Below are 22,968 nucleotides of genomic sequence, written 5' to 3'. Positions count from 1 at the left end.
ACTCGTGTTCATAATTGTAAGGGGTGGTTAAATTGTAAGGGCCGATGTTGAATGTGAACCACACCTAACGTCAAGTTTTTTTCCGAATTTTATTTGACATTTCTCTATTTCAGACTTTCTCAATTTGAACCATGGAGAGATACACAATCCAACAACGTGTTAAATGGCTCCAAGAAATGGCAACAATGAATGATCAATTTTCGAAAAAAATCATCTTCAGTGATGAGGCACATTTTCACCTCAGTGGATTCGTCAATAAACAGAATTGCCGCATTTGGGCGAATGAGAATCCAAGAGTGATTGTCGAAAAACCAATGCACCCACAAAGAGTGACTGTTTGGTGCGGTTTATGGACTGGCGGCATCATCGGGCCGTATTTTTTCCAAAATGAGGCCGGTCAGGCAGTTACTGTGAATGGTGTTCGCTGTCGTGAGATGATAACGAACTTTTTATGGCCCGAATTGGAAGATATGGATGTGGACGATATGTGGTTTCAGCAGGACGGTGCCACATGCCACACAGCCAACGAAACAATGGCTCTTTTGCGCAACAAATTCAATGGCCGTGTTAATTCAAGAGCTAAAGGATGAGATAATTCGGCACATAACCTCCATTATGCCTCAGCGTCATCGAAAATTTGGACCATCGGATGAAGGTGTGCCACCGAGGTCGCGGCGCCTAATTGACCGATATTTTTTCCATACATAATTGAGTAATACCAATATATCATAATAAAATAAAATTACAATAATTTCCTAAATAGTTTGTGTTTTATTCAAAATCAACATAGGCCCTTGAAATTTTAACCACCCTTTATATAGCGACCATATAAAGCGACCCCCCATATCTCAATTCTGGCTCTATAATTACCCCACAAAAGTTTATATCGGTTCATAATTATTTCTTCCCTATATATACCGGTCAAGAAATGAATATATACGTATTTAATGGACCTTTCTTTTGTCTACTATATATCCCGCATGGACTAACTTACAATTTAGAAGATGATATTAAGAAGTTTTAAGATGCCTTGCCATCGGCCGCAACCCAAGTAATTTAAGATTCGGCCTGGCCGAACTTACGGCTGTATATACTTGTTTTAAAAATAACTTAATACCAGAGATACAAAATCCTCAAAATAAGTCTTATATTTGAAGGTTATTAAACAACATCTCAATTGCTTAAGTTACTTTTTGAAATATTTTTTTTTTCTTTACTTTAAGGAAAATTTGCCTTGCTTCAAAGACATGCGACTTTAACGAAGGAACGCCAATTTCAAAAAGTCCTGTCCTAAATTAGATTAAAAAATTTTAAAAGCAAAGATTATGATTTTTTTTAAATTAAACTTATTTTACTTTGAAAAAATGTTGTCAATATTGACTAAATTCCCAGTCATAAAATTTAGATTGCATTAGGTCGTTACTTTTTTTGAGAGAAGTAATAGCTAGAACTGAGGCTGCTTTAATCAAAATACCATATTTCAAAAACGTATTAAAGGTCAGGTCTAATTAAATATCATATGGATTTAATACTAGTAGCGCTATCCAGGTGCTAATCTGTCTAAATTATGAATGATTACACTCAAAAAAAAGGGAACTCACTATTTCACTAAAGCCAATTTAACTATATTTTAGTTCATGAACTTATTATATTTGGTGAAAGTTTCATTTACTCCGATACTTTTTTGCGTACGTTAGTTAAATGAACTAAAAGACGGGAAAAAATTATACACAAGTTAAGGATATAGATTTACTAAATTCGTATTTGTCATAAAATAGTTCATTATTTCTTCATATTTGTAAATTTTTCTACAAAAGTGTCCATTATGAACTTCGTATGTCACTAAAGACATTCTTGCAATTTTTAACTCCAATTTTTTCCTTCAAACTACAAAATTTTCTTTAAAAAGTGAACAAAATTATTTATGTCTAATAAATTTTCTTGAATTTGTCGTAAAATATTTACTTATTTTTGTGATATCGGCGCGATGCCAGAGCTTGTAATACTGTTTAATTAAAAATTTCTAAAAATATTCAAAATTTGCTAAAATTAATCAAAAGTTTTCTTCCTGGTGGGTTCACTGTTTTTTCAGTGTAGGTAGCTTTAAAAAAAATCCCTCTTCTTCTTCTTTGGTAGCAATCCCTATCTTTTTATAATATTCAATGTGGATATTTTTTTTTCGAATGAAAATGATTTATGATGTTTCAATTGCGAACAACCAATATTTTTGCCGCGAAGAATATTCGCATAAATATGACATCATTTTTAGCGACGCAACAACATTCTATGTCTTTGTTTTAATATTAGTCTCATAATATAGAATTCAATCATACCATTATGAAAAGGTACTTATATATTAATTAGTATTCAATAAGCATTTGTAAATAGTTTTATGTCTCAACAAAATGAATGTTGTTTATTATTATTTTTTTTGGTAAGCTCCCGCTCAACCATAACGGATTTTAAAAAAAGCAACATTTTTGAAAACAATACCTTAATTTCATTCAGATCTTTATATTGACCTATATATTATTAATGCGCTCAAAGCTCACCGCAAAACGAGTAGGCGCTGAAAATGCACTTTTGTATATAAACGACCAAGTTATTGCCATCAATGAAACACCCACTTTGGACATTAAAAAAGAAGAGATATAAAGACATGCACAACATATTTTTGTAATGTCTATGATGGCGACATTGCTTGTAATGGGAACGATTTCATATCTACCCCAAAAAATATTTGGTAATAAAAGTAGGTAAATCTGTTAGAAATACACTGTTAATGGATTAGCAGAGATGTTAACTATATAACAGTGTTTATGTTACAAATGTCTCTTTTGTGGAGTAGCCATAGTCATTACTAAACAATAGGTCTTTAAATAAATTTTAAATCGACATGTTGTCGATATTAAAAAAATGATTGTATGACAAGTTTGAAACAAACACCAATTTATTTTTATTAGTTGAATAAAAAATATTTTTCTTACAAAATTAAATTGTAAATGACTACCAATTAATACTTCTTGGAAAAACCAGGAAAAAAATTACTGAAAGTAGACATACATAAACACTTTCGGAGGTGTTACTGAGTGATTTATCTACTTTAGAGACACAGTGAAAACAGAAAACAGCCGACATGAACGATAGTGCTGTATCTGTACAATGAAAAACAAGTGAGTAAAGTAGAAAGTCGGGCGGGGCCGACTATATCATACCCTAAACCACCCCTACTGAATTAGTAAACATAAGCATTTGTGGGATATCATTGATATAGGAGAACATAAAGGGGGGTACATGTTTATGGGTGTCTTGTCACAATCTGAGCAGAAATGTCTAATATTAGGAGCTATAGTTTATTTTGCACCAAAAGAGTTAGTATGCCACTAATATTGAGTCCATTATTAAATAAGTAAGTAAAGTAGAAAGTCGGGCGGGCCCGACTATATCATAAACCACCATTACAGAATTAGTAATCATAAGAAAATTAAGGGGTACATGTCTATGGGTGCTTTGTGTCAGTCTGACTATAGCTCATAGCCAATGTTGCCACGGAAAATGTTCGGTTTACCATACAAGGACAAAAAAGTTTCCTACTTTCCCATACATTCCCAAACAATTTTCCCTAGTATATTTTTCGTTAAATTTAAAAAATTTTACAAAACAAAAATGGTTCTAAGTACTTTATTATCTTAAAACATGCAACGTATACAACTTAGAATATAAATTTGTATTACCACCACGGTTGCCACAGTTGGTAGAATTCTACCCAAATTAGTATTCTTTTTTGTTAAATCTCTATAAAAATAAAATTTTGGAAAAAGTTTCTATAAACAAATTTTTGTGAGAAATTCTTCTATAGAAATAAAATTTTGACTATAAATTCTATAGAAATAAAATTTTGAGAAAAAATTCCACAGAAATAAAATTTTGAGAAAATTTTTTATAGAAATAATATATTGAAAAAAAATTCTATAGAAATACAATTTTGACAAAATGTTCTATAGAAATAAAATGTTGACAAAATTTTCTACAGGAATAAAGTTTACCACACATTGTTAAAGATCAAGTCTTGTCGGCTTCTAATTTCCTCATCTAGAGCCACCAAAATGTAAAAATTATTACAAATTGTGTTGAGTGAAAATGTCCTACATTGTGGCCCCACGTCCCTACAAGACGCTAAATATTAGAAAAACCCTACATATAGGGAATTTCCCCTACTTCTAGCAACACAGGCTGTGTTGATATTGCACCTACGGAGTTAGTATGCCACTAATATTGAGCCCATTATTAAAAAAGGGAAAATCGTTAAATTAGTGTGGCTAATAAATACAAATTTGTAAAAATCGAGCAATATTCTTATGTAAGAGCTACAAGTACGTATAAGTACGATCGGCTAGTACATCAAAATTTGAAATTTGAGTAACATTGGTTAATAAATAAGAGTACTATGGCCAAATTTGGGAAAATCGAGCGATGCATATATATGGAAGCTATATCTAAATCTGAACCAATTTGCATAATATTTTGCGGGTTTGATTAATACCACAAAAGGTTACCTTGTGCAAGATTTGAGTACGATCAGTTAAGAATTGAGGCCTGTATGGTCAAACATAGGGTTATTAAGGTCGAATTTTTCAAAATCGGTTGATACATATATGGGAGCTATATCTACATCTGAACCGATTTCGATGAAATTTTGCGCATATAGTTAGTACTATAGAGGACTAGATCTAGCCAACTTTTAGTAAGATCGGTTAATAAATAAGGGTTCTATGGCCAAATTTGGGAAAATCGGGCGATACATATATATGAGAGCTATATCTAAATCTGAACCGATTTGGATGAAATTTTGCAGAATTCAAGGGCGATGGAAAAGATTACCTTTTGCCAAATTTGGTGACGATCCGTTTGAAAAAAAGCGCAACGCAATGACCGAAATCGGGCGATACATATATATGGGAGCTATATCTAAATTTGATCCGATTTCTTCCAAATTCAATAGCGTTCGTCCTTGTTCCCAAAAAACTCCCTGTACCAAATTTCATCAAAATCGGTTAATAATTGCGACCGGAATCCTGTGAACAACAAATACATGGGCAGACGGACGGACGGACACCAAGCGCTAGATCGACTCAGGAGGTGATTCTGAGTCGATCGGTATATATTTTATAGGGTCTAAAATCAATATTTCTGATAGGCACATTTTTTGGCCGATCAAACTTATTATACCCTGAGCACTATGTGGTTTAGGGATATTTTTTTATCCAAAAGTTGATAATCTTTTCAATGAAGTCATTTTGTCCTTATACACTGAAAAAAAAATATTGTCGTAAAGCCAAAGATTTTTTGTCCTTAAAATGCGAATGAAAATTTTGCTTAGCATTCACCCAGAGAAGGAATATGATCACCCCAAACATGTTTCAGGAGCAAAATGTTATTTTTGGATGGTGAACATGTTTGTCGTAGTCATATTATTTTCTCGAAAATTATGTATCTGATTTCATCAACCATGTACACTCAAAAAAAGTTTACTTGGATCCAAAGATTTTGACCTTTCCATAAGGATTTTGGTATTGATTCCGAGCCAATGATGCGGCTTCTTTAAAATAAAAACATTTTTTACGGACCTCTTGGGCTTTAAATCTAGGATCGATAAAATTAAAATTGAATACAGCATGCCTGGTTCCAAAGATTTTGTCTTTACTTTAAAAATTTTGGTATTGATACCGAGCCAAAGAAGCGGAGAATACAAGTAAGGATACTTTTAAGGCACAATTCTCTTTTAAATTTGGGTTTTGTGTTTTTGCTTCAAGGAAGCAAATTTAAATTTTTCGCTTTTTCAGCTTTTTTTCTTCATATGCTATCAAAGTCCTTCAAAAACGAGTTAACGACAATTTTATTTTCCACATTAAGACTAGACTTCCAGTAGAAATTATGCTATGTTTCAAGTAAAAAAACATGTCCTATATTTGAACGAATTTTTGCTTTGTAGTCAAGATGCAAAAAGACAACAAATTTAAAGACAATTTCATTAAATTTAAAGAATTTTTCTGAATTATTAAATTCAAATTGACCTTAGCCCAAACATTTGTTCTTTCGTGTTATGATACCCATTTTTAAGCGAAATCACTTAATTATAAGGACAATACGACTTCATTGAAAAGTTTATCGACTTTTGGACAAGGAGAAAAACTTTATATTAGAGAAATTCGTCTTCTATGCTAAGAAAAATTTGCTTTCGTATTTTAAAGACATGAAATCTTTGACCCCACGACAATATTTTTTTTAGTGTACAAACGAGAAAACTCAAATAGAATTTAAACACTTCCAGATGTGTTACAATTTTTTTTTTCAAATTCTATGAAAAATACATACAATATTTTAATATTTTGTTTACATTATTAAATAAAACATAAAACACATATATATTTTAACACTATCATTGATAATAGACCAATGAATGATGATGACCTTGATTTTAGTTTTTTTGCTGTAATTTCCAAAAACAAATGTACCTAATTAGACTGATTGTCTGTCTATACTTTTGGGATTCTATCTTTAAAAAGTTCTTTAGAAGTCGTTAATTAATGTGTTTTTGTTTTTTCGATAACGAATGAATAGTTAGGGAGGGTTGATGGATTGCATGTAAACAATTTTGGCCCACATAAATTCTATGGCTGAACGTCATCAAATGGAACAGTAGTAAAACACCAAGTCAAACCTTAACTAGGTCAACATTGTGTATATGGAAGTAGCGAAGACGATGATGATGATGACGAAATATGTGCACTTTGATATAATAATTCTTGAGGTAAGCAATAGAAGTTTTATACCTTCAATATTAACGTATTGTGGTTTAAATCAATTTTATAGACAAACGATAAAAAAATATAAATAATAAATAAACAAATATGGTATCAATAGTTTGGCATAATGGTTAGCTATGAAAATACAACATTCAAGGCCAATGAGAGAAATGTAAACAAATTGGGGAGGAGAACTTGCCATAATTGGAGCTGTGATGTAGAAAATTGTTAAGAAATATGATCTGCTGGAGACAATGATAAAGGCGAACTATAAATGCACTACAAGGTGATAGTGATTTAATTATTGATTCCAAGGACATTAAGATACCTATTTTAATATGCAATTCGCACTCAAAAAAAGTGAATCCACCAAGTGCACAGAAAAAAATTTCACGAAAATTTTTCCAATTAAAATTTTAATTGCGTTTTAAAAAACCAACAACATTTTTAATTGAAATAAATAAATATCAATCACACTAATTAATAGTATCAATTAATTTTTTAAATGATACTATGATTTCTGTGATTGAAGACATTTCAATTAAAAAATTAATTGGATCAATGAATTTCGTGATTGAATCAAAAAAAAATTTTTTTGTGTGTAGGAAAATAAAGGTTAATTTCAGAAAATGTTACGAAGATCTATTACATATCACAAAAATAAGTAATTTTTTTTTACAAAATCAAGAAAATTTATTAGACATAATTAGTTGTTTTACTTGTTAAATCTCGTAGTTTAAAGGAAAAAATTGGTGTTCGAAATTGCAAAAATGTATTTAGGTCATACGAAGTTCAAGATGGACACATATGTGGTAAAATCTAAAATTTTTTAAGAAATTCTGAAATATTTTGTGGGAAATCGGAAATTAAGTAAAACTTTATAGGGGTATACTAAGATTGTCATTCGGTTTGTAACTCATCGAAATATTGGTCTCAGACCCCATAAAGTATATAAATTCTGGGTGTGGTAAAATTCTGAGTAAATTTGGCGATATCCGTCCATCTGGCTGTCCTTCCGTCCGTTGAAATCACAAAAATATCCGAACGAAAAAAGCTATCGACTTGAAACTTGGCACAAGTTGTTGTTATTGATGTGGGTCGGAAAGTATTGCAAATGGTCCATATAGCCCTATATAAACCGACCCTCATATTTGGTTTGCGAAGCCTCTTGCAAGAGCAAATTTCATCCGATTCGGTTAAAATTAGGTACGTGTATATGTTATCTAACAACCATGCAAAAATGCATATCCATATCGGCCATAGTATATCGCCCATATCTGGGAAACTATTCTTGGTGATTTGATCAGAAAAAGTCTCATGCACAATATTTGAGCGAGTTAATTCGTCCCACAAATTTGAATTTTGCTTAGCCGAGACACAAGCCATGAATTTTTTACTCACGAACAGTGTTGCGGGTATTAAGGAATTTTCCCCAAATTGGGCATATTTCTTCGTGGATGCACCCAAAAAAAGTTTACTTGGATCCAAAGATTTTGATCTTCCTTTAAGGATTTTGGCATTGATTCCGAGCCAAAGATGCGGGTTCTTTAAAATAAGGAAATTTTTTTGCGACCTATCTGGCTTTAAATCTAGGATCTATAAAATTAAAAATTAGGATACAGATCTCATTTATCGAATTTTTATTCTATTTTTTTCGGTATATTAATAAATTCACGTACAAACAAATGTCAGTTTAAAAATACAAATTATAATGGATACTTCGAACTAAAAAAAAAATATTGTCTTAATTCAAAAAAAAAAAAAAAAAAAACTTTAAACCAAAGATGCTAAATTCTCAAAATAAGTCTTATCCTACATTTGAAGCGTTTTTATCTTAAATCTAAAGATTCAATATTTCAGTTCATTTAAGGACGATTTTTTAAAATCAAAAATGTGTTTCTTTACTTTAAGGAAAATTTGCCTTAGTTTAAAGCTATGCAACTTTATCAAAGGGACGCAAATTTTCAAAATGTTTGTCCTAAATTTAATGAACAAATTTTTGAAGCAAAGATTATAAACTTTCATTTAATAAAAATTTCATTATTTTAAAGAAATTTGTCCTTAATAGGGTGTAAATTGCGCATCCTACAATTGAGGATGCGTAATCTTTAATATCGCGTAAATATTTTTTTTTCAGTGTGGGGACAAGTATTTTGAGTTGGTGGTGATTTTCCATAAATTTGGGGTTTTGTGGGGATCCGTTCAGTACAGGTTAGGGACGAACAGATTAGGACAAAAATTTATTTCTAAACCGAAACTCCCATTTTCATTTTTCGAACATTTGGAAGCAGTGCTGCCGCTACTACTTCAATCGAAGTATTTTGCTTCATTTTCACAAAATTTACTTCGTCACTCCTTCTTCCAAAAATCTGCTTCACTTTTTGTTCTGCTTCAAATTTTTAAATTTTTCCCATATTACCTAATTGTTTTTCCTATTCCTTTAATTACGATGAACATAGCGGTTTTAATCATTGCATTATTAACCGATGTGGACCAATTTTTGCATAGTTGTTAGAGACCGTATACTTACACCATGTACCAAATTTCAGCCGGATCGGATGAAATCTAACAACTATATATAATTATGGACCGATGTGGACCAATTTTTGCATGGTTCTTAGAGATCATATGCTGAAACCATGTACCAAATTTCAGCTGGATCGGATGAAATTTGCTTCTCTTAGAGTCCCCGCAAACCAAATTTGGGGGTGCCTTTATATGGGGGCTATACGTAAAAGTGGACCGATATGGCCCATTTGTAATACCATCCGACCTACATCAATAACAACTACTTGTGCCAAGTTTCAAGTCGATAGCTTCTTTCGTTCGGAAGTTAGCGTGATTTCAACAGACGGACGGACGCACATCTCAGATCGACTCAGAATTTCACCACGACCCAGAATATATATACTTAATGGGGCCTTAGAGCAATATTTCGATGTGTTACAAACGGAATGACAAAGTTAATATACCCGCATCCTATGGTGGAGGCTATAATAAAATGAATTCCATTGTTTTGTTTTCAAAAATGTATGCTACTTCAATTTTATTCAATCTACTCCACTTTTTTCCAAAATCTACTTCACTCAATTTTTCACTAGCGGTAGCACTGTTTGGAAGACAATCACTGGTCCCTGGTGTTGTGATTCGATATTTTGATCTTTTGGAGTCTATTTCTTTAATTTTTTCATAAAAACTTGTCAAAAAATTATTGGGCAATTTTGTGAGGAATTTTGATTTAAATTGGGGATCTTTGGGGACGAAAGCATCCTGTTTTCACTACTCACGAATTTATTCCAACACCCTTTTAAAAATAGACATTTGCAAAAAAAACCCAAAAATTCAAAAGTTGTCTTTTTCAAAATTCGAAATATCAATATTTTGATACTTTTAATTTAGCTCAATTTATTTGGGTTGGGAATGTTTCAACAAATTACTACAATGGGAAAATTTGGGAAATGTTCCTGTTGCTAATTAATGAAATTTCTCACGTGAAACAAAATCGACTAAGAACTATGTTCACAATGTTGTCAGTAAAACGAGTGTAGTATTTAAGTTTATAATGAGTTTACATTGAAGAACTAATGATGATTAACTACTCGTTGCGATCTTGTAAAAAAATATGTACATCAATTAGCCTCATCTTTTAACAATTTTCTCGCTCTCTTCTTATGTTTTAAGGCCATCATTAAGATACGATAATTAACTTTCGTAATTATCAACAAAAAAATACTCCCAGCAAAACAAGAATGGGATAACGTCATCGATATCATGTTCGCAATTATTTACAACTCTCTTATTGTTAGAGAATAATACTGGTATGCCCGATTACGTGTACTTTAATTGTTCACTTTGACCACCAAGTATGGAGATTGCAAACAAGACCACTCCAATAGCCCGTACTGCCCCCATACATGGATTAAATGTCTTACCCCTAAAAGTGCTATAACTACACACGACTAACCCAAATATTTATTGGTTTTGGATTCCATTTGTAAACAAAAAGGAAAACTGGTTTACTTTGAACGCATACCCCCAACGCAATAAATGGTAAGAAGTTTTTCATCGAAACCAAAAGAAAAGGTTGTCGGCGGCGCATGAAATCATTTTTCAGTTGCTTTTCATGGGTTTCGAGAGTGTGCTAGCTAGCATTACGTCATTTTAACGTATTTAACGACGAACTTGACAGGTAAACGCATCAGTTTGCGACGATGGATAGACCTATACTAACTCCTCCTCACGCCAACAGCTGTTTAGGAGTCATTGAAAGTTCCTCTCATGATTTGACATAACAAACAAAACCAGTGTGTTGTTGAAAAGCGAAAATGATGACACCATTGGGCAATACCATATAAAGTTGGTGCATCTGATAGATACTCAATGAATTGTCTGGGGGTTTGTTGCATTTTAATGGACATAATGAAGTGGTTGATTATAAAAAATTCAAGAGCAATTAAGAGAATATATATGACGTAAAACCAACCCACATTGAGTGAGGCAAAGGTTGATATTATTAGACACGTTTGCCACAGTTGGTAGAATTCTACCAAATATTGTAATTTTTTTACTGTTTGGTAAATTGGTAGAATTCGTGATATTTTGAAAGATTTTGGAAAATATTCTCTCTTCAAGTAAGAGATGCTTCAATTTAAAATCTTGACAAAGTTTTCTATAGAAATGAAATTTTGACAAAATTTTCTATAGAAATAAAATTTTGACAAAATTTTCTATAGAAATAAAATATAGACAAAATTTTCTATAGAAATGAAATTTTTACAAAATTTTCTATAGCAACAAAATTTTGACAAAATTTTCTATAGCAATAAAATTTTGACAACATTTTCTATAGAAATAAATTTTTGACAACATTTTCTATAGAAATAAATTTTAGACAAAATGTTCTATAGAAATAAAATGTTGACAAAATTTTCTATAGAAATAAAATTTTTACAAAATTTTCTATAGCAACAAAATGTTGACAAAATTTTTTATAGCAATAAAATTTTGACAACATTTTCTATAGCAATAAAATTTTTACAAAATTTTCTATAGAAATAAAATTTTGACAAAATTTTCTATAGAAATAAAATGTTTACAATATTTTCTATAGAAATAAAATTTTGACAAATTTTCTATAGAAATAAAATTTTGACAAAATTTTCTATAGAAATAAAATTTTGACAAAATTTTCTATAGAAATAAAATTTTGACAAAATTTTCTATAGAAATAAAATTATGACAAAATTTTCTATAGAAATACAATTTTGACAAAATTTTCTATAGAAATAAAATTTTGACAAAATTTTCTATAGAAATAAAATTATGACAAAATTTTCTATAGAAATACAATTTTGACAAAATTTTCTATAGAAATAAAATTTTGACAAAATTTTCTACAGAAATAAAATTTTGACAAAATTTTCTATAGAAATAAAATTTTGAAAAAAAAAATCAATAGAAACGAAATTTTCACAAAATTTTCTATAGAAATAAAATTTTGACAAAATTTTCTATAGAAATAAAATTTTGACAACATTATCTATAGTAATAAAATTTTGACAATATTATCTATAGTAATAAAATTTTGACAAAATTTTCTATAGAAATAAAATTTTGACAAAATTTTCTATAGAAATAAAATGTTGACAAAATTTTCTATAGCAATAAAATTTTGACAAAATTTTCTATAGAAATAAAATTTTGACAAAATTTTCTATAGTAATAAAATTTTGACAAAATTTTCTATAGTAATAAAATTTTGACAAAATTTTCAATAGAAATAAAATGTTGACAAAATTTTCTATAGAAATAAAATTTGGACTCAATTTTCTATAGAAATAAGATTTTGACAAAATTTTCTATAGAAATTAAATTTTGACAAAATTCTCTATGGAAATAAAATTTTGACAAAATTCTCTATAGAAATAAAATGTTGACAAAATTCTTTATAGAAATAAAATTTTGACAAAATTTTCTATAGAAATAAAATTTTGACAAAATTTTCTATAGAAATAAAATTTTGACAACATTTTCTATAGATATAAAAGTTTGGATCGACTTCGATCCAAACTTGGAAACAATCGAAAAACTTCAAATCGTTGAAAATCAACTGTTTCAAAAACAGAAAAAGTATCTCTATAAATTCACTTTTTCGACAGAAACCTTTCGATTCTTATATTTCTCTTATAAACAGAGGCTAACTATGGGAAAGAATCCATTCGTCAAAAGAAAATTTGTAATATACAATGAATTAATAATGACCATTTTGTTTGACGTTTTAATTTCATAGAAAAATACAACTTCAGAAGCAATATACAAATACAGCAATCAAGGTGCTAATTGATTGACAATGGCTTTTTTGTTTAAGCCAAATACAAAGACCCCATACATATATATATAAATATGTGAATCCAATCTTAAATGTTAATGTGAGAAAAATATTGACGACTTGTTGAGAGATACTCAATTTTGCTGTATTTGCGTCTGAATAACAAGATGCAAATATGTTTAAAAATAAACTGGGGATTGGTTTTGGATTGTACATGATATGCATAAAAAATTACTGACCATTTGATACGAATTTGTAAATAGCCATTGAAAATACTATTTAGGCTTGGATTAAAAGCAATACAAGTTGAACTATATCAAAAGAAATTAAGGAAAACAGGAATTGGAGACAATAAAAGGAGTCTCGTTAATTACACGAGCTAGAGCGCACAACAAGCCATAAACTGGCTTGTATATCAGTTGACATGAAACTGAGAAACCTAATTAAATTAAAGTTAACGAGTTCAACAATTCTAATGTTTGATAATAAAGTTGTGAAAAATTTAACCTTTTAATATAGACGGTGTCCAGTTTTTACTAAAAGCTAGGCCGACTTTATGGGTCATCTTTACATAGCCACTTGCCGGCATCACTTGGAGTGATAAAATACCAGATTAGGCCACATTGGTGTATACTCTCAAAAGTATTAGGTGTAAACCATACATATCGCCCCATTTGATGATATAGCTTTCATTTAAACCTTTCATTCGAAAGCATCCATTAAACGTTCGTTTTGGAAGACATTTGAAATTTGGTATTTTTACACCTTCCACCATAGGAAAGGGGTATATTAACTTTGTCATTCCGTTTGTAACACATCGAAATATTGTTTTAAGATCCCATAAAGTATATTCTGATGAAAATTCTGAGTCGATGACATCGCTAGTCAGTACGTCCGTCTGTGGAAATCAAGCTAACTTCCGAACGAAACAAGCTATTCACTTGAAACTTGGCACAAGTAGTTGTTATTGATGTTGGTCTAGTGGTATTGCAAATGGGCTATATCGGACCATGAGCTATATCGAATCGTTTAGGTATAGTCGCTATATAAATGGACCACAAGATTAGCTTGCGGAGCCTCTTGGAAGAGCAAATTTAATCCGATCCGGTTGAAATTTGATACGTGATGTTAGTACATATATGCCCAACTAACAACCATGGTACATTTCGGTCTGTAATTATATACAGGACCCATATAATCCGACCCCGAATTTGGCTTGCGGAGACTTTTTAAGAAGTCGAGTCTAAGCCGATCTAGCGATGTCAGTCCGTCCGTCTGTGGAAATCAAGCTAACTTCCGAACGAAACAAGCTATTCACTTGATACTTGGCACAAGTAGTTGTTATTGATGTTGGTCTAGTGGTATTGCAAATGGGCTATATCGGACCATGAGCTATATCGAATCGAATATAAATTGACCACAAGATGTTTGTATATACCCTCTAACAAACATGGAAAAATTGGTAGATATTGGTCCATAATTATATTTAGCCCCCGTATAAACCGATCCCCAGATTTAGCTTGCGGACACGGTTGCCACAGTTGGTAGAATTCTACCAATGGAAGATATTTTACTGTTTGGTAGATTTTGGAAATATTCCTCTCCAACTAAGAGCTACTTCACAAATTTCCTCGAGAAATAAAATTTTGAAAAAAAAATTCAATAGAAATAAAGTTTTGAAATCAATTTCAATAGAAATAAAATTTTGGCAAAATTTTCTATGGAAATAAAATTTAGAAAAAATTTTCTAAAGAAATAAAATTTTGACAACATTTTCTATAGAAATAAAATTTTGACAACATTTTCTATAGAAATAAAATTTTGACAAAATTTTCTATAGAAATAAAATTTTGACAAAATTTTCTTTAGAAATAAAATTTTGACAAAATTTTCTATAGAAATAAAAATTTGAAAATTTTCAGTAAAAATACAATTTTGAGAAAATTTTCTATATTAATAACAATTTGACAAAATTTTCTATATTAATAACATTTTGACAAAATTTTTTACACAAATAAAATTTTGACAAATTTTGATTTTCTATAGAAATTAAATTTTGACAAAATTTTCTATAGAAATAAAATTTTGACAAAATTTTCTATAGAAATAAAATTTTGACAAAATTTTCTAAGAAATTAAATTTTGACAAAATTTTCTATAGAAATAAAATTTTGACAAAATTTTTTATACAAATAAAATTTTCACAAAATTTTCTATAGAAATAAATTTTTTACAAAATTTTCTATAGAAATAAAATTTTGACAAAATTCTCTATAGAAATAAAATTTTGACAAAATTTTCTATAGAAATAAAATTTTGACAAAATTTTCTATAGAAATAAAATTTTGACAAAATTTTCTATAGAAATAAAATTTGAGCAAAATTTTCTATAGAAATAAAATTTTGACAAAATTTTCTATAGAAATAAAATTTTGACATAATTTTCTATAGAAATAAAATTTTGACAAAATTTCCTATAGAAATAAAATTTTGACAAAATTTTCTATAGAAATAAAATTTTGACAAAATTTTCTATAGAAATAAAATTTTGACATAATTTTCTATTGAAATAAAATTTTGACAAAATTTTTTACACAAATAAAACTTTGACATAATTTTCTATAGAAATAAAATTTTGACAAAATTTTCTATAGAAATAAAATTTTGACAAAATTTTCTATAGAAATAAAATTTTGACAAAATTTTCTATAGAAATAAAATTTTGACAAAATTTTCTATAGAAATAAAATTTGAGCAAAATTTTCTATAGAAATAAAATTTTGACAAAATTTTCTATAGAAATGAAATGTTGACAAAATTTTCTATGGAAATAAAATTTTGACAAAATTTCCTATAGAAATTAAATTTTGACAAAATTTTCTATAGAAATAAAATTTTGACATAATTTTCTGTAGAAATAAAATTTTGACAAAATTTTCTATAGAAATAAAATTTTGACAAAATTTTCTATAGAAATAAAATTTCTACAAACAAATCTTGCTATAGAATAATTTTGACAAACAAAATTTTCTACAGATATAAAATTTTAACAAACAAAATAGAAATAAAATTTTGACAATAGAAATAAAATATGCACGAGCAAATTACATCCACTCTTGGATGAGCAAAATTCTTTCGATCCGGCTGAATCTTGGTATTTGATATTGGTATAGGTTTTCTAATCAAGATTTGATTTCTGGAGTCTCAAGCAGGAACCAATTTCACCTGATGAAGTTCAAATTTGGCTTTCTCTTCTGTCCGATCGTGGAATTGAAACTATAACCCCGACGGTTTTGCTAACCCTTGCATCAAAGTGGTTCTTTAGGAAACAAACATAATTCTATAACGGAACAATTAAAGTGGATTTAAAATACAAAATATTCATGACATTGACATCGAACGTGGGTATAATTACGGTAATGTATTCCGAGATGTAAGAAGTTATTACATTTTGAAGTAAATCTATTAAGTTTTGCGTGGGCTTGGACACGAGTCTTACCAACGATTACGTAGCTGATTAATATTCAGCTAAGGTAGATAGAACTTGGTTCTATTTAGTTTTTTTTTATTTGATGCACATTTTATTTTTGTTTTGAAATGGTGACACATGCCTCAGATATTGACCGACTATATAAACCCATCAAAGATTTATACCGCCTCCCAAATGCTTATTTCCGCTCTAAAAGCAAAACAATTTATTTTAAGTACACACGTGACCTCTACAAACAATTTAAAGTGAATTTCTAGCAATTAAAACTTACATAATTTAGTTAACAGTGGAAGTAATTTGTAATCTTTTCGTGTCAAATGATCTACGGAATTTTTTTTTTAATTGTCTTTAGTAGTGTGTTACAGGTCAATCATCAAAAAAATATAGCTGATCTTGTAACTCAGGGAGTTTAGACGTATAACGTGGTATTTATTCGTTATAATTCAACAGTCTGAGCCATACACATAAGTGAGTAATCTAACAGCTTTTCATTTCGATGAAACTTGAGAGCAAATTGTATTGAACGATTTGAAACAAAATGCCTCAATGTTAAGCTGTCTGCATGACAAATAAGAATATTAACACATGCTGATGTGTGTTTGTATAAAACACGCCGTCCCCAACATATGAACCGAGTTGGGTATCGAACCTGAGTCGTTGTAAAGCATATAAAAGTCAACAAAAGCCAAACGCTAACCCACTCAGCCAATTCATATCAAGAATATGCCACAACAAAAACCCAAACCAAAAAAAAACTGAGGGGAGAGAAAACACCGATGGCGAGACTTGAATGAAATAAGAATAGACGACAACTAAAAATAGATCTCTTTAGTGGCACAGTACTTTAATTCCACCACAACAATGGAAGGCAAATTACCGTATACTTATATTAGGTTTCAAGCAATTCTTTTGATTGGAAATATTTTTGTGAAATTTTTCTGTGCATAGGATTTTTTTTTACTCCGTTTAAAAAATACGTTATAGGCCCGCAAAATAGTGATCCGTGGCAGCGAACACTTCTTTAGCACCTTGGTTAAAATGACGTTATGGCTGTCAATTAATTATCTTTAGCACCATGATTAAAATGACGTTATGGCTGTCAATTAATTATCTTTAAAACTTCCCATATATTAGAATGTTATTGAGAAGATAAACGAAACCTAATCATCAATCGATAATTATCGACACAAATAAGTTATCATTGACATTGAATAGAATTTTTGTAAAAATACGGCATTGGTTACATAGCACTGATAATAGAACTAGACACACACACAAGGTAATTATCTCCTTTCTATTCGAAATAAATACCACAACAAATGTCTTAATAAATTGTAAAATAATTTGCCTATTATAGCATTCGCTTAAAACCACCGACTGCTCTCAATAACAAATTTAAATTTCCGTTAATTTGTAATATATCCATTTGATAGGATGGGGACAAAATGGGGTTTGTGGTTAAAAAAAAATGTAGAATGTCAAACCACAAAGTGAAGCAAAAACATAAGAAAGACCTAAGACTAAGTGAAGGGAAGCTTTAATATGCGAATGTAGCAGTGTCGTATCTTTGGCACTAATGCTCATGTCCTGCCCATGAGCATAATCACCACTTGAGACCATAATAATCTACAAAAATTTGGAAAAAAAATTACCAAAGAAAAAATTTTATTTTTCAAAATTTTATTTCTATGGAAAATTTTGTCAAAATGTTATTTCTATAAAATATTCTGTCAAAATTTTATTTCTATAGAAAATTTTGTCAAAATTTTATTTCTAAAGAATATTTTGTCAAAATTTTATTTCTATAGAAAATTTTGTCAAAATTTTATTTCTATAGAAAATTTTGTCAAAATTTTATTTCTATAGAAAATTTTGTAAAACCTTTATTTCTAAAGAAAATTTTGTCAAAATTTTATTTCTAAAGAAAATTTTGTCAAAATGTTATTTCTATAGAAAATTTTGTAATAATTTTATTTCTATAGAAAATTTTGTCAAAAATTTATTTCTATAGAAAATTTTGTCAAAATTTTTTTCTATAGAAAATCTTGTCAAAATTTAATTTCTAAAGAAAATTTTGTCAAAATTTTATTTCTATAGAAAATTTTGTCAAAATTTTATTTCTATCGAAAATTTTGTCAAAATTTTATTTCTATAGAAAATTTTGTCAAAATTTTATTTCTATAGAAAATTTTGTCAAAATTTTATTTCTATAGAATATTTGTCAAAATTTTATTTCTATCGAAAATTTTGTCAAAATTTTATTTCTATAGAAAATTTTGTCAAAATTTTATTTCTATAGAAAATTTTGTCAAAATTTTAGTTCTATAGAAAATTTTGTCAACATTTTATTTCTATAGAAAATTTTGTCAACATTTTATTTCTATAGAAAATATTGTCAAAATTTTATTTCTATAGAAAATTTGTCAAAATTTTATTTCTATAGAAAATTTTGTCAAAATTTTATTTCTATAGAAGATTTTGTCAAAATTTTATTTCTATAGAAAATTTTGTCAAAATTTTATTTCTATAGAAAATTTTGTCAAAATTTTATTTCTATAGAAAATTTTGTCAAAATTTTATTTCTATAGATAATTTTGTCAAAATTTTATTTCTATAATTTTGTCAAAATTTTTTTCTATAGATAATTTTGTCAAAATTTTTTTCTATAGATAATTTTGTCAAAATTTTTTTCTATAGATAATTTTGTCAAAATTTTTTTCTATAGAAAATTTTGTCAAAATTTTATTTCTATATAAAATTTTGTCAAAATTTTATTTCTATAGAAAATTTTGTCAAAATTTTATTTCTATAGAAAATTTTGTCAAAATTTTATTTCTATAGAAAATTTTGTCAAAATTTTTTCTATAGAAAATTTTGTCAAAATTTTATTTCTATAGAAAATTTTGTCAAAATTTTATTTCTATAGAAAATTTTGTCAAAATTTTATTTCTATAGAAAATTTTGTAAGACCTTTATTTCTAAAGAAAATTTTGTCAAAATTTTATTTCTAAAGAAAATTTTGTCAAAATGTTATTTCTATAGAAAATTTTGTAATAATTTTATTTCTATAGAAAATTTTGACAAAATTTTATTTTTGAAGAAAATTTTATTTCTATAGAAAATCCATACTAGTCAATTCTAGTAAGATTCCAATACGATAATCATTCTGAAGCAGAAAGTAGCAATATACATTTCATTTTCCCTCATAATAAACACATTATTGTCATGCAACAGGACTTGGATTGAGTTACATACTGGGCTTTAAGCTCGACTCTATGATACTACGAATACTTCCTTGAGGCGTTATTCTGATTCTTCCATTTTGCTTTGCAGTGGCTCGGAAGAGGTTCGAGGGGCATTAAAACTCTAGAAAATAGGTTTCGAAAAGGTTTGAATTGACGATTTATAAATAAACTTAAAACTTAAAAGATCACATTTGAACGTAGAAAGCCAAGAAAATACGAAGTTTAATGTTGAATGGATTGTTTGGAAACAATATAGTGGTTTATTTACGCATTATTTTGGAAGACTATTAGAGGCAGTTTTTTGTAAACTATTGAAAAGTAATTGTCCTGCAATATCACATATCACCCTATGAAGAGAAAGCTGTGTGCCCTAAGCAGCTCCTCTGCAAAGCTTGGACTGGGTACCCCAAACAAACAAAAAAAAAAATGATGGAGCGTAATCTGTGTACATATTTTCGTTCATAGTCAAGTCGTCGAGAGAAATAGGAGATGCTGCACAAAATGTGATTGCCATCAACCACTAAAAAGAAATGCAAGGAAACACACATACACACTATTGGACGACTTACCTCTACCTCTTCCAGTTTGCAACAGGGGATAGGGGATGTTATCCGAAACAATTTACGCAATTCCCGTTGTTGACGATACAAAAGCAAAATTAATTGATTATTAAACTTTAACTTTAGAAAAATATGTACTCCCAATAACACTTCCTAGGCAAACCATGCTTTTATAAATTTACTACGCGCTTGGGCAGTATTAATTTTAATATTATCTAGCTATTTATTTTTTTCTTGCTTCTATTATTATTATATTCACTATTATTGTTTTATTGTTATATTCACAGATCCGATCGGAACACCCGTCCACATTGAGAATTGAAAGTAAACAAAGTATAGCAGAAAAGAAAGCCAGCGACAAAATAATGACGCCGTTCAAATATTTTAAATCAGTGATGAGAAACTTCTTATATCGGTACCATTTTGGTTTGAAAATAATAACAGGTAGTGAAAACCCATCAACTGATATCAACCTTATAAAATAATTGGCCGTTCATAACATTTATTTATTTCGTTTTTAAATAGTTTTTTTTTTTTTTATATATAAATATTTTTAAATATCCATTTATATGATGAAGAGTCAATTCGTTAGTTTATATATGACCCAAAAGCTACAAAATTCTTTGAATAATGAAAAGAATCACAGAATACTATATCATATTATGTAGGCTACTTTTCCGTAAAATGATTAATACTGCAACAGTGCCGTTCGCACTATAATTTTGTTCGTCCTATAAATTGTCAATGAAACTTTTCGATAAAAATCACACCATAATTTATTTTGCATGATGTAATCGATAATACAGTTAACTTGTTATCGACAAGCCTTTATCGATTTTTAACTTATCATAGACAATTTTAAGCGTTTGATCACATCATAAGATACATTTGGAATACAGACGTTTCGTACGAGCGAATCTACAGGAGGAACGGGGTATTATGCCAGATAAATTAATATTTTGAACGAGACATTACAGGTTTCGTGACGATCCTTAGCACAATCAATCATACAAAAGTATTGCTATTAGATTTTTATAAATTTTTCAAAATTATACTACATTCACACTATGCTAGAAATCTTGAAAAATCGCCTCCCATACAAAAAGCGAGTTTTCAAATATCAAAAAGGAAAATTCTAGCATAAAGTGAACGTAGTATTATCCCTGCCAACATTTTTTGAATTTGGGGGCGCTTCTGAGAATCACCATTACGTCGAAAACAATTATATACGACATCAAAAACTCGTCGTAAAAACGCCGTCACTATTGAGAAGTTGTACCACGCCAAGTTACTACAAACAAGTTTCTCATCAGTGCAATTATTAGGTGCCTATTTAGATCAATTTAGAAGGACGCCAAATAATAAACTATCAGAAAAAGTGCATTTTAAGGTAATTGTAGAAGAATCATTGTGGTCAAGTAATCATTGCGCTTGGCGTTTCACAAAAAATAAAATGGCTCTTCTAAAAGTAGTGATGACAAAATACTTTCATGTACATTTTGTACTTTTTGATATGCTTCCCCCATCACAGTTCGCGATGGTTGTGGTGACATTTACGAGTCTGTGGTAGCGATGAGGATGAAATGGAACTTTGAAATGCTGGCAGGGGTATTACTATGTATGAATATTGTATGAAACTCTAGAGAGTAGTCCATTGTAATTATTTTATTATGGCCAAATAGGCTTAGAATTACATGCTCTGAATGAATAAATAAAAATAAAGTGAACGTAGTATGATCCCTGCCAACATTTTTTGAATTTGGGGGCGCTTCTGAGAATCCCCATTACGTCGAAAACAATTATATACGACATCAAAAACTCGTCGGAAAAGCGCCGTCACTATTGAGAAGTTGTACCACGCCAAGTTACTACAAAAAAGTTTCTCATCAGTGCAATTATTAGGTGCCTATTTAGATCAATTTAGAAGGACGCCAATAAGAGCCCCGGTAAACTATCAGAAAAAGTGCATTTTAAGGTAATTGTAGAAGAATCATTGTGGTCAAGTAAAACACATAAGGAACATAAGGAAGTACTATAAATAAGTAAAACACTTGATAAATACGCAAATGATCCAAATCGTGCAAAGTATAAGATGAAAATCTTTTTCAACATCGAATTTTGCTGTTTTTCACATCCCAATAAACACAAACGTTTGAAAAATACTAAATTTTAACAATTTTTCAAACATTTTTTCAAAGGATTAGGGTAATATTCAATTTGAGAAATTGTTGTGACAATCGCGTTCTCAACAAAAAACAGACATTACCCTCAACAGTAGAATTCAACACGTTAGCAACGATTTCTCAACATATTAGCAACAACTTTTCAAACTAAATTTCATTTTAACGCTTCAAAGCTATTGGAAAATTTGTTGAAAGCAAGCAATTTGCAAGGCTTTTTGAATAAATGTTGAATATGGGATTCACTATCAAATTGATATGGCGTTACCTATGAAAAATGCTCATCCTTGTGTTTGTTGGGATATATCATTTTTTTATGAAACTAATCAGCTGTGTGCTATACACTACCTAGTGTAATT

General features: G+C 29.3%; 1 protein-coding gene across 1 annotated transcript in view; it reads right to left on the bottom strand.

The window, feature by feature from the left end:
- Positions 1–20,746, bottom strand: part of gcl (germ cell-less) — a 50,099-nt gene extending 29,353 nt beyond the window's left edge. Inside the window, exon 1 of the mRNA XM_075309986.1 lies at positions 20,439–20,746. The gene's annotated coding sequence lies outside the window, so the exon portion shown is untranslated. The remainder of the gene's footprint in view (positions 1–20,438) is intronic.
- Positions 20,747–22,968: the final 2,222 nt, after the last annotated feature.

This window comes from Haematobia irritans, chromosome 5, assembly GCF_050003625.1.
Source record: "Haematobia irritans isolate KBUSLIRL chromosome 5, ASM5000362v1, whole genome shotgun sequence".
Lineage (NCBI taxonomy): Eukaryota > Metazoa > Arthropoda > Insecta > Diptera > Muscidae > Haematobia > Haematobia irritans.
Note: the sequence above shows the minus strand (reverse complement) of the source record. Positions and strands in the feature narration are given on the sequence as shown.